At 34.3% G+C, this 11546-nt stretch overlaps 1 protein-coding gene across 1 annotated transcript in view; it reads right to left on the reverse strand.

Moving 5' to 3' along the window:
* Nucleotides 1–2185, reverse strand: part of LOC146997926 (uncharacterized) — a 46022-nt gene extending 43837 nt beyond the window's left edge. Inside the window, exon 1 of the mRNA XM_085812326.1 lies at nt 2133–2185. The gene's annotated coding sequence lies outside the window, so the exon portion shown is untranslated. The remainder of the gene's footprint in view (nt 1–2132) is intronic.
* Nucleotides 2186–11546: the final 9361 nt, after the last annotated feature.

The following is an 11546-nucleotide window of genomic DNA, read 5'->3' on the forward strand; positions in this document are numbered from 1 at the left end:
ATCGCAGTTCTAAAACATCGTGGTACAAAATATCGTCGTCGAAAATAAAGCGGTTCAAAAACTTCGCAGTTTAAAAACATCGTCGTCGAAAATATCGCGGCAAAAAATAATGTATCAACAAATCATCGCAGGACGATAACATCGCAGACCTGCTTTTTTCAGGCTTTAATAATTGTAAATGGATATTCCCATAATGATTTGTGAGCGCGAGATGGAAAGAAAGATAATTTTTACTTTCATATTTTTTATTAACTAATAAATTTTTGCTGAAAAAGTAAGAAGGAAACTTAATACTTAAGAATAAACTAAAGCAGAAGAAGAAATAATTTTCATTAAGAGTATTAGATTGACAAAAGTGAAGAAAATAATCTCATAATTAGCAATTTTTTATAAATAAGTTCATGAAGCTACGTAGCTTCCTTTTTCTAAACATTTTCAGATTATTCTTTTAATGAAAAATTACCAGTACAAACTTTGTAAAAAAATGATTTATTAATGACCTTTGTTAGTTAACTATGTCAGTTTAAAATTATATTAAGTGCTATAAGTTTCTTTAATTTCCTATGCTTAAATTTCCTTCTTACTTTTTCAGCAAAAATTTATTAGTTAATAAAAAATATGAAAGTAAAGAATATCCTTCTTTCCATCTTACGCTCACAAATCATTATGGAAATATCCATTTACAATTATTAAAGCCTGAAAAAAGCATGTCTGCGATGTTATCGTCATGCGATGATTTGTAGATACTTTATTTTTTACCACGATATTTTCGACGACGATGTTTTTAAACTGCGAAATTTTTGAACCGCTTTATTTTGGACGACGATATTTTGTATCACGATGTTTTAGAACTGCGATGTTTTCTCTTTGCGATGTTTTCTCCCACGATGTTTTGTATCACGACGTTTTCGCCTTGCGTTGTTTTCTCTGCGACGTTTTCGCCCGCGATGATTTTGCCGCGATGTTTTCGGCTGTAACCCAACATAAGAATTCATTTAGATTAATTGCTCTAAGTACACTATTATGCAAGAGACAAATGGGATTTTATAAAGATGCAGAGTTCAAAATTCTTACTTAAAACTAAAACTGCAGATGCAGTTTTGCCACGGAGCTACACTATTTTCAAACGTTTTTCGTAAGATTCAAATCTGCATGATGATTGCATGACGGTCCACGTCATCGTATAAGCATGGTGGAATAGAAATCACTTCGCAACTAAAGCACAGCGTAGCGATACACTGTTCTGTTTAAAAGTCTATATTCTTCCCTATATTGTAGATTGGTTTATTTGGCTTATGTAATTATAGCAAGGCACTCGAGGGCTATCTGCCTAAGGACTGCGTTCCTGGAGTACTTTCTAAGGAAAACTGGCATGTATATACGTTATACATAGGGAAAACCACGAAAACGCCCCTTCAGCAAGCCCGTTCGCGGGATTCGAAACTCGGACCGAATTATCGGTGTTTAGTGACTTTACCGCTCGGCCGCTGGTGGCCGCTTACCCTACATTATAGATACTATCTAAGTGTTCTCCTTGAGCATTTCTTGATATTTCCTTACTTTTGGTTTCCAAATTATTTGTATTCGCTTTGAAGGGACAGTACCCACGTCCACCGTCACTTGTCATTCCCTTTGAAACCTAAAGTAACATAAGCCCAAAGTTAACTATAGAACCAGTGCAACTGGTGCGGTCTCACTGGGCGGCAGAATTAGAATGGCTGTGACATCTGCTAGTTTCCCTGGAGATTCCTTTACGAAAACATCTTTGCCCATAGCGTGTATCGATTACCCAACCAACCTGTCCAAAGTTCAAGCCATCAGCATAATGGCTGATGGCTAATAATCCATTAGATACTATATAAGGTATTTCTCCCGCTTTCTTAGCATGCCTTCATAGTGTAGTGGTCAGCACGCTGGTCGCGTATTCCAAAGGTCCCTGGTTCGATTCCCTGAGAGGGCGTTGCTCCTTTTTCATCTCTCCTCCTTTCAAAATATACTTAATGTCTCTACAACTATACCAAACGGGGCCACCCAAATAAATAGCTCCATTACTATTCTAGATCGAGTAAAGCTCTGATAAAAAGTAACTTCTCGACATCAGAATAAATTAGTAAAATTGAAATGAAAAATACCTATCAAGTTCCCGTCTTTATCCGACGGATAAATTTTTCTTTGTACGCGTATAAAAGTCTGCAGGGGAAAAGAAAGAAAATCTTTCTGAAAACTTAAGAGTAGAAACTTTGACGATAATAGATATCTCTTTGCAAATAATAGGCGCCAAGGGAAATTTTATGATCAAAGATAAGAGCATTTTAACACGAAATATAAATCATTTAAAGATAAAATACTGGGAGTTTTTATTGCTGGATAATTTATCACAGAAATGAAACAGGCCATTCTTTGAATGTTAAAATTACAACAGTGTTTGAATTTAAACTGACAGCAATAACAAATTAATGTATATAATCTCGCTGCTGCTTTTTGTTTTATGTTTAAAGTGTTTTTTATGTTTACACCAATGTTTTCAAAGTTCCAAATACTTTGCTAATTCTAAAATAATTCTTATTTGAAATATTTCTTGATAATTTTGGAGAAAACACAGAGAGTTTTCGAATGAAAATATATGTCCCGTTTTCAACTGTCTCAAAGTAAACCATACGCCATAAGCCCAATCAGAGTGTGATTATTTTCGTTAAGTTTGCGTCTGGAATTTTCTTTCGACCGTCTGCGAAGTTATTGTCGAAAAGGTTTTGCACTAAACAGTGAAAATTACAAATTCTTCTCTTGGGCTCTTGAATCCAGCTTGTTTTAAAATAATATACGAGACATCCTAAATTCATGCAAAACTGTTTGTTACACTTTTTAATTAAGTTAAAGAAACGTTTACCACATATGTTAGGGAAAAATATTCCGAACAAACTTAATTCTTGAAAAAATATTTTTAAAACAAACTTTTTCTAAAATAAATTTACTAATCGTTAATACAGCTGCAGAAACATCTCTACAAAATGCTAAATTTGAATTCTGCTCTAAAGTAATTGAATGTTCTAAATCACTACTTAAGCCAAGAATTATAACTTTATATAACATTGCTGAATTTTTATAAGCAAGAAATGGCAACACGGACTTTACTTTGGACTTACAATTTACTTTGGACTGATTATTACGTGTTTAAGGTATCACTTGAATTCCTTAACCAGTTATTTTATGTTAACTTTTTAACAGTTTCTTTTTTCCGTCATATTATGACAAAAATAAGCATATTTTTGATAAACATTTTTATGAAGAAAGTCATTATATAAACCCAAATCAGCAGTCAGAACTATTACAAGTATTGAATTTATTGATTTATGCTAATTTTTATTTTCATCGTAAAAAGCACATATTTCCTTAAAGTTGGCTTTTTTCGAACAAATAAGCGAACTGGAAAAAACACTTTACAAAAATAGATGTCAGAATTTAAAATGTTTTATGTTATTACATATCTGTTCGATTCCAAAGAAGAATTACTAATATCAAGAAAGAAGGATTATTAATATCAAGTTCAGAAAAGTTCCGAATTTGCTTAGATTATCTATACTTTCCGTTTCTTCATCACTAGAGAAGTCAGACAACAAACTGTCATTACTTCCAGAATCATTTAGTGAAATTTCAGATTCACTATCTGAGTCAATATCAGAGTTATATCTTCAGTTATAAGCTTCTCATTATCATTCATTTCTTCTTTTATTTTAGCTCCAAATTTAAAACAAATAGTATTCGCAGTAGCCGGAACACCGGAGCTAGTGAAAAGAAATTTCGCGCCTTTATTTGCGTAAAAGAATTCAGTAAAACCTAACCTTGAAACCAGTTGTTTTGCAATTCTAACTTTACTGGACTACTAGCGCCATCTGTTAGAAACATTACACACTAAACAAACAAAAAATTCGGGCAACGGGAAAATCAAAAAAGTGCCATTTCCAAGTACCCGAACGGCGTTCGGGCAAAACTGGGAAGTGGTTTTAATGATCTTTCCTATTCTCCTCCTCTTTATTTTCATTACAGAATGCAAATTTCGTGCTCGTGTCATATTCAAAGGAAATATAAAGAACATAGTATTTATGGGAAGGTTTTAGAGGGTAGAATCAGAGCGTGTTCTGCTTGCTGAAGGCCACGTTGCTAATTTCATTCCCTTGCTAATATTCCGCGGCGTTGCGATATTCTCGCCTTTAGGCCGAGTTACGCCGAGTTTAGGTGTTCACAGCCTGCTTGTGCATCATTATATCATCTGCTAACTTATTTTTCTTAGTTTTAGTTAATGTGTTATCTTTGATTTAAGCCATAATTGTTGGCTTTTCTAAGCACGATTTCTGCCGTTTGTTAATTTTTAATTGAGTCAAATAAAAGGCCTTTTTTGGCACCCTTTCTCACTTTCTGTGGTATCTTACAAGAAATAGTGATAATTCCCTTATCGTCTTTAACGTTTCGTCTTTAAAGTTTTGTGTGTTAGTACGTTGTATGCTATTATTCGTACGATGTATATCTTATGCTTTCATTTCAAATTCATATTTAATTAATTTAAAGTTAAATATTATTTTCAGCGTGGTACTATGCGACAATTTCATTATTATTGTGTGATTTTATAGGAAATTACTTGTTAAAATACAATAGAATGATTAGCAATTATTCCTCATAAAATACACTTATAAATGTTTAGAAATATTACTCTTATTCATATGCTGTTTAAAGAGTTTTTTCTCACCACTGATAATTTTTCAATTATTCTGCAACCTGAATAATAAAATATGTGTCTCTCGAAAGACAAGTTTAAAAACATCGTAAAAATATAGAAACAAAATTAGTCGCCACAGAAAACATTTCTATTGTAATTTGTTTCCATGATGATATCTAATCAAAGTATTTACAACGCGTGCCGAAAATATTCTAAAATACTGCTTGAAGCTCAAATGTGATCCTAAAAATTAAAAACTAAAATTACTTTATAACGTAACATGTTTGTTACTAATGTAGATGATATTTGATTCAATCATAAAATTTTTTTATTATTTCCATACCAAATTTATTACTCTAATTATTAGTTATTAGTTTATTACTCTAATTATTAGTTAAACAATTCCACAAAGGAAATTTTAATTATGAACACATTTAACATAGTACAGGAGTTATTAAATAACTAGAAAGCCTGGCGGTCATACGAAATGACCGCTGTTCTAGATATTATAAATTGTAATTAAAATGATTTGTGCAAAGATGTCTGCTAATTTAAACTGAATTACCCAGGGCAGGCGTCGAAGACGCCCCTTTGCTTACTGCTCCACGGGGTTTCCCCCTTCTACTTGCTTAATTGCTTAGAGTGCAATGAAGGAAACCACTGGCGGTACATTTCTTAAGAGCCAACGCTAGCTCAATCAATAAAGGCCATGGCTCACTTTGAAATCATTGAGTTTGTTAATAAAAAATTCGTTAAAGGTTTACAAAACATGAAATCGATAATAAAACAAATTCCAAATTTGGGCTGCCACATGCCCATATTCGCAGGATAACGTCATACAAGTTTCGATTGCTCTAGGTACCGTTGTTGTGTCACAATGCCAGAAACATGCACATATTTATGCAAATTATTCATTATTTAATTTCTTCAAATATAATGCAGGTCTCTAACATTGGGTGGCAATGGTTTGAAAAGAGAAACAGACATTTATAGTGAACCAACGCAAAATCGCAAAACGAAAACAATAGTCCTTCAGGGACAAAGCACCTTTGGACAGGAAATTTAAATTTCGGTTTCATCGAGAATTGCTATCGTAACTAGAGCTGGAATAGTTAACGTACGAGGGCGTAAATATTCCTGCTCATGCAAATAATCTTCAAGTACAGTAAGACCCCGCTTAACGCTGTTTCGTTTAGCGCTGTTTCGGTTTAGCGCTCTTTTATTTCAACCCGGGGATTCCACGAAATCGCTCGCAGCATACGGGGATTCCACGAAATCGCTCGCAGCATACGGGGATTCCACGAAATATTATGCAGCGATAGGTTTCAAATACATATCCTAAAGAGTGTACTTGTATTTCTTGTTTGGTGCAGTATTGTACAGACATATTTTGAAGGGGTAAATGTGGAAGATGTCGAAGAAATAATTCAAAAAGCAGCGGCTAGTCTTTTTAATGATGAGCTCAAGGAATTAACTGAACAAGAAGAAAACAAAAATGTTGACAGCAGTGATTCAGAAGAAGAGCAAAAAGAACTTTCGATGGCGTTTGTAAAAAGGAGTTTGTCTATCATAACTGAAATAATGGATCAATTCATTGAAAATGATCCGAATTTTGACAGGAGCTCAAAAGTAAGGCGTGGTGTTAGAGATGCTCTATCCGTTTATGAAGAACTTTTAAGAGAACAACGCAAAAGAAAAAGGGCAAACAACATTAGATGCTTTTGTCACAAAAAGGCAGAACACTGAAAACGCGGAAGGCTAACTAAATATGACTGACTTAGAATTTTATTTGTTTTTTTTTAAGAATATTCGTTTTGTTATTTATATTTTGTTTTTATTTCTGCAAGAAATAATAATGTGGTTTTAATTTGGGCTTTAAGAAATAAATGTTTGGTTTTATTTTTATTAAAAAAACATACTTTTTAAATTTAACACCTAACCAATTTCCTAGCCATCTTCCCCTAACCCCAATATTTACATGTAAAGATAGCCTCGTTTAGCGCTGTATCGCATTACGCTCTACTTTGATGGAACGTATCCCCCGCGTTAAGCGGGGTCTTACTGTATTCACTTTATACACAAGGCAAACCATGAAAACCCACTTTAGCCAGCCCCTATGTTGGAATATGAATCCAGACTGAATTACGAGTGTTCAACATTCTTACATTGCTGACTCTGTCGATGAAGTCCATAAAAAGGCTGAATACAGATATCAAATGTTGAGCTTTACACATAATATATGCTGTCTCTTCAACTGTCAAACAAACGATAACATAAAATATGACAGATTATATAAAATGGAATTTGGAATTTCCTGCACAACATAAAGATATGACAACAATGATCTTGTCAAGGCAAGGTAACTGAAACCCATGGGAAGGAAGAAAGTTTTATTTACATCTCTTTTTCTAAATGCTTTCCAAATGTTCTTGAAATATTCTACTGAAGAATTTTCAAATATTCGACAAGAGCCTCTAATATCACTACCTTGTACAGTTACTAAGCGGAAGTCGAGCATACGTTTAGGAAGTACACTTAGACACTTTGGATTCTGACAAGGCTTACGTGTTTTCTGGCAGAATATCAAAGAGTTTTTGTAAACTATTGGGGGGGGGGTTAAAAACAGCTTTTTATAACTTCAAGTAATTCAGTCATAAAAATTTTTTACATGATAAAGGCAGTTAAAGAAATTTTTATTTTTAAATTTGCTAAGATCGTTGATCATCAAAGTCGAGTTTAGCACAGAAATTGTATGGAAGCAAACGTTTTCATCGTAATTTAAGGAGTATAAATTATGCAGTTTAATTTACATGCACTAAAATATAAAAAAAAATAATTCTCTTAGCTACCGCGATATTATTCGTCATACAAAGACTTATTAAAATCGTGAGACTGCTTATAATTATATGTTAGAATTAAACGGTCAAAGAGAAATTTAAAGCAGGCATTTCAAAGGGAATTTAAAAGAACAGACAATAACTCAGTTTTAAGTCAAAAGAAATCTATAAATTACATTAGAGATTCAGAGCAAACTTTATCTGGAAGGATAATTTTGGATTTACTGAATTTTAAAAAAGTAGTAAGTAATAACTGCTATTATAAATTTGATTTTTAAAGAGGCATAAGTAAGAATTTTTCAAATTGAAATTTAAAAAATATAAACTGAATTTTCATAAAAGTTTAAGGATTATTTCACTATAGTCACAAATACAATTGGTATCTTGGTATACTTCATTAATCTGTTCCAAGTACTTGGGTATATACCAAACTGAACATGTACACTGACGAGCCCAAACGTTATGACCATCCCCACATTTTTCAATGAACTCGCCTGTATGATATGAGGCCATGTGATTTAGTGTAAATGGTGTTTATCTGCTGATAAAGAAGGTAAGGAATCATTCTTGCACTGATTTTTGCGAGTGATGGGAAAGGCTGTTGATCTAAGCGAATTTGAAAGAGAACAGTTTGCAGTGACTCGAAGACCTCGGTAAAGTATCTCCAAAGCTGCACAACTCGTAGGTTGTTCACGATCTGCTATTAATAGTATTTATGCAAACTGGATAAATGACAGGAAAATCAGCAACAGACGCGAAGGTGTTGGACGTTCATGCGTCATCAAAGAAAAAGGACGTTGGAGACCCCTGCTTGGTACTGCAAAATCGGTGCCAAATAGTGGCTCAGCTGACAGCCCAATACAGTGCAGGTCCAAGTTCAAGTGTTTCGAAAAACACAGTTCAGCGGACACTGTTGGATATGGGAATGCGCAGCAGATGTTCTACTCGTGTGCCGCTGTTGACCAAACGTCATTGCCAGCTGTGCCTGTAGTGGGCCCGGAAGCATCGAGACTAGACTATAGATAAGTGAAAGATACTTGTATGGACGGAGGATTCACGATTTTTCATTCATCATGTCGATAATCGTGTCAGGGTACGCCGTCCTCCAGGCAAACAGATGCCCCAACAGCAAGTCATACACAGGCTGGTGGTGGTGGTATTATGCCTTGGGGGACGTTCTCATGGACGGATCTGTGACGCTTAATTGTGCAGAACAAACCATGAAAGCTGAGAACTATTGTTGAATAGCTGAAAAATTTGGGGTTTTAACTTTACACCTTAAACTCGCTAGGTGCCGGACAAACACTCAAAAATATATAATCATCATAAGAACAATCGTATAGTGGTAGCACCATAAAGAACCCGTGTAAAAAGTAAAAAAATCACTAACAGTAACACCAAGTTCAATAAAACTCCAAAAAGCCACCCAGCTCAAACAAATGCAGTGGCAAGACAGACCATTCAAAAAATATGCACTCTAGATAAATAAACAAAAGCAATTAAATTTTAAACACACACATTTATTCAATTTTCTTGAATCAGTCTAACATATGCTAACTGGGTTATCTGATCAGTTCCCTACCATAATAGTGCTAAATAACACAGAATATCACACCAAATTACACCTTACAATAATTAATAAACTTCAAGATGAAAAATAACACTCATTCATTCACAAAATTAACACACTCATACTAATTTGTAAGTTTGCTATTTTTGACATTCAAAAGCTCATTAATTAAGCTGGTAACACAAATCTTTAAATTCAGAATATTTTGAATAATGACCAGTTAACCTTTTGAAGACGGGATGGCCATTATAGTGGCCCTAGAGTCCTCTCTTTAAAAAGACGGGGTTGTCCACTTTAGTGGCCATGTCTTTTTCCCCCATTTTCCAGGCTGAAAAGTGGGATGAAATGTCAAATTTGACGTCCCTAAGGTTTCAACCACTTATCTCTTTCAAAGATCTTCCTTTTGCGACATAGATGCACCCCTCTGAGAATCCATTAAACTACACAGAAGAATCTTTGTTGCAAATAGGTGATTTCTTAAAGGGGGCAAAGCATTCGGTTCAAGATTCCCCGTCCTTTGGTAGTTTTTACTGCTACCAAAGCCCTGGCCTCAAAAGGTTAATTTAAAGTCTGCTTCATTTACAGACTTTAAATTAACTAAATTACTTTTAATAAATTAGACTTTAACTAAATTAGACTTTAAATAACTAAATTCAAAATATTCTAATCACTCAGTAGTTGACACATATAAAATTAATGTTTTTCTTCTAGGTAATTTGAAAAGACAGAGAGGTAGACAATTTTAAAAATCACTCATAGATTTTCCGGAACATATAATCTTGAAGGAAGTATATAATTTTTCTCACGGAGGAAGTCTATTTTCTTGAGCCAACACCTTGATTACAGTTTAAGTAACACTCTCGCGCTGAATCTGAAACGGGGTGAAGACTTTCTTATAAAACTAACCACCAGATAAGGGAAAAGTTCGTTCTTCAGAAACATATTTCTGTGTGGAACGTCTAGGCGTCAGGAACCACATGATCCGGATAGTAATAACTCACGTCGATCCAGAACTTTCAAGTGTCAGGTATATTCACTAACAATCACGCGCTAAAGTAGTACTCAGGAACATTCTTTATCAGGAAGGCTTCAATAAACCAGGAAAAACGCATTGAAAGGACCCAAACTGGAAAGGCACTGGGCAGGATAAACAGGTAACCCCCCTGGTATCAGCATCATTTCGAGAATATCTATTTACAATTCTCGAAAAATTGTAATGGAGAAACGACGATACTTTAATTTTTTTGTGATGAGTTCTAACGCCTACGAAATATGCGAAATGTGAATCATATATTGCCGGCTAGTTTTAGGCATTATATAAAATGCACATTCTGTAGAATGGCCTAGGAAATGTGTGAAATATGAATCGTTTCATACATTGCCGGCTAGTTTTAGGCATTATATAAAATGCCTAGGCATTCTGTAGAATGGCCTATGAAATGTGTGAAATGTGAATCGTTTCATATATTGCCGGTTAGTTTTAGGCATTATATAAATTGCCTAGGCATTCTGTAGAACAACCTAGGAAATGTGTGAAATCTGAATCGTTTCATATATTGCCGGCGAGTTTTAGGCATTCTATAGAATGGCCTAGGAAATGTGTGAAATATGAATCGTTTCACATATTGCCGGCTAGTTTTAGGCATTATATAAAATGCCTAGGCATTATGTAGAATGGCCTACGAAATATGTGAAATATGAATCATTTCATATACTGCCGCTAGTTTTAGGCATTATATAAAATGCCTAGGCATTCTGTAGCATGGCCTATGAAATGTGTGAAATGTGAATCGTTTCATATATTGCCAGTTAGTTTTAGGCATTATATAAATTGCCTAGACATTCTGTAGAATGGCCTACGAAATATGTGAAATATGAATCATTTCATATACTGCCGCTAGTTTTAGGCATTATATAAAATGCCTAGGCATTCTGTAGCATGGCCTATGAAATGTGTGAAATGTGAATCGTTTCATATATTGCCGGTTAGTTTTAGGTATTATATAAATTGCCTAGGCATTCTGTAGAATGGCCTACGAAATATGTGAAATATGAATCATTTCATATACTGCCGCTAGTTTTAGGCATTATATAAAATGCCTAGGCATTCTGTAGCATGGCCTATGAAATGTGTGAAATGGTAATCGTTTCATATATTGCCGGCGAGTTTTAGGCATTCTATAGAATGGCCTAGGAAATGTGTGAAATATGAATCGTTTCACATATTGCCGGCTAGTTTTAGGCATTATATAAAATGCCTAGGCATTATGTAGAATGGCCTACGAAATATGTGAAATATGAATCATTTCATATACTGCCGCTAGTTTTAGGCATTATATAAAATGCCTAGGCATTCTGTAGCATGGCCTATGAAATGTGTGAAATGTGAATCGTTTCATATATTGCCAGTTAGTTTTAGGCATTATAT

Source organism: Stegodyphus dumicola, chromosome 3, assembly GCF_044657685.1.
Source record: "Stegodyphus dumicola isolate Sdum_Otavi_A_Nest chromosome 3, ASM4465768v1".
NCBI classification, from domain to species: domain Eukaryota; kingdom Metazoa; phylum Arthropoda; class Arachnida; order Araneae; family Eresidae; genus Stegodyphus; species Stegodyphus dumicola.